Below are 1918 nucleotides of genomic sequence, written 5' to 3' on the forward strand. Positions count from 1 at the left end.
AACAATTAAAATATATTCAATGTTTCTACAAAATCTTTGAAGACATGCACACCAGCATGTTCAGCTACGCGTGTAGAAAAGGGTCCCCATTGTCAGGTGAAACCAAGTCATTCTTTTGTATGACAATTAAAAACGTACATTTTACCACTGGGGGCAAAAAAGAATTGCACCGAGTTTGGACGATCTTTGTGCTGTCAAGGATTATGGAGAAAGGATGCCGCAAATATGCCCGACTGTGAGGACGGGCACAAGCCGGCGTGAGTAGGTGAAACGTTGAGTTTTATAAGGGCACCACGGGGTGACCAGCCCCTCTCCACCCAGCCCCACCCTTCCCACCCCCCACCCAGCCCCACGCTCGCCACCCTCCCCACGCAGCACCACCCTCCCCACCCTCCCCACCCAGCCCCTCCCCACCCTCCCCTCCCCACCCAGCTCCACCCTCCCCACATTTACTCGCTGTAAAAATGTCATCAGCCGGAAGAGTTGGCGTTGGAGATAAGTTTACGAAATCTCCACTCAGCTCTTGCCAACGACCATATCACCCTGATATACGCCCGATCTCATCCGATCTCGGAAGCTAAGCAGAGTTGAGCCTGGTTAGTACTTCGATGGGAGACCGCCTGGGAATACCAGGTGTTGCAGGCCTTTTTGTTCTCGTCTTTTGCCTTTTCGTGTCTCAAGGGGACGCTATTTACTCCACGTTTCACGCGCACGAAGCCGAACTGGCATTTCAATGTCTATAGGGGGCACTGCCTATTCAGGGTGAACCTGTTAACCTTTTCACAGTGCTTTTGTCAATCCAATGCCTGAGGGATGCCTCCTGAGACTATCAGTCCACGGGACTGTCTTACCATTCTTCAGTACCCTAGGCAGTGTGGTTTGGTGACCTGTATTTGGGACAAGGAAGCACATTGAGATTGACAAGAACACTGTCAGAGACGGACGCAAGTATACAAATCATAAACAAACGGAATGAGACAGACGAACAGAATGATGCAGAGACATGGCGAGATACAAATGTGTGGATTTGAGGCTGCATTGTATGCGCCCTCTCACATGTCGACTAGTGCCGGGTGAGTGGTTACGGCGTCCATTCTCCATAATCCATGACAGCACAAAGATCGTCCAAACTCGGTGCAATTCTTTTTTGCCCCCAGTCGTAAAATGTACGTTTTTAATTGTCATACAAAACACATTCCTGCGGAGGGAGCTGGTAGGAACATTGGGTTGCTCGGTCAATGGCCAGGGTCAATGGCCAGGGTCAATGGCCAGGGTCAACGGCGGTGTGGTGTATTCCGCACAATATGCCCGGCTGTGAGGGCGGGCACAAGCCGACGTGAGTAGGTTAAACGTTGAGTTTTATAAGGGCACCACGGGGTGACCAGCCCCTCCCCACCCATCCCCACCCCTCCCACCCCCCACCCAGCCCCCACCCAGCCCCTCCCCACCCTCCCCACCCAGCCCCTCCCCACCCTCCCCACCCAGGCCCTCCCCACCCTCCCCTCTCCACCCAGCCGCACCCCTCCCATTTTTGGATGCACGACGGACGGACGTACACAATAATCCCCTGTGGGCTGGTGTAATCAGAGGTACCTAGCAGTATTAACAGACGGCCTATGCAGAGGGTGGGGGGGGGGGATGCGTGACGTCAGCAGGCACACTCCGTTACTATTCCGCACACGGGTCACATGATAGATGTGACGTCACAGCTCACATGCCTTGCAAAATATATCCATTATTGCACCCCCCGCCCCCCCCCCAAAAATACAAAAGTCTATTTTTATATTTTTTGCATGATGTACTGTCTGAAAGTACCCACATGGCAAATTTCAAGTTTGTTGCATGTCGGGAAGAACGCTAAACATTATAAACAGACACATTCACAAATTTCCCTTTTATATATATAGAGATGAGTGAC

General features: G+C 51.9%; 1 non-coding gene across 1 annotated transcript; it reads left to right on the forward strand.

Moving 5' to 3' along the window:
* The first annotated feature begins 525 nt into the window (after positions 1–525).
* LOC116951717 (5S ribosomal RNA) lies at positions 526–645 on the forward strand. Its single transcript, XR_004404290.1, has one exon. It is a non-coding gene; the product is annotated as a 5S ribosomal RNA (ribosomal RNA).
* The last annotated feature ends 1273 nt before the right edge of the window (positions 646–1918 follow it).

This window comes from Petromyzon marinus, chromosome 43 (genome assembly GCF_048934315.1).
Source record: "Petromyzon marinus isolate PM22_M1 ecotype Great Lakes invasive population chromosome 43, UKy_Petmar_22M1.pri1.0, whole genome shotgun sequence".
NCBI lineage: Eukaryota > Metazoa > Chordata > Hyperoartia > Petromyzontiformes > Petromyzontidae > Petromyzon > Petromyzon marinus.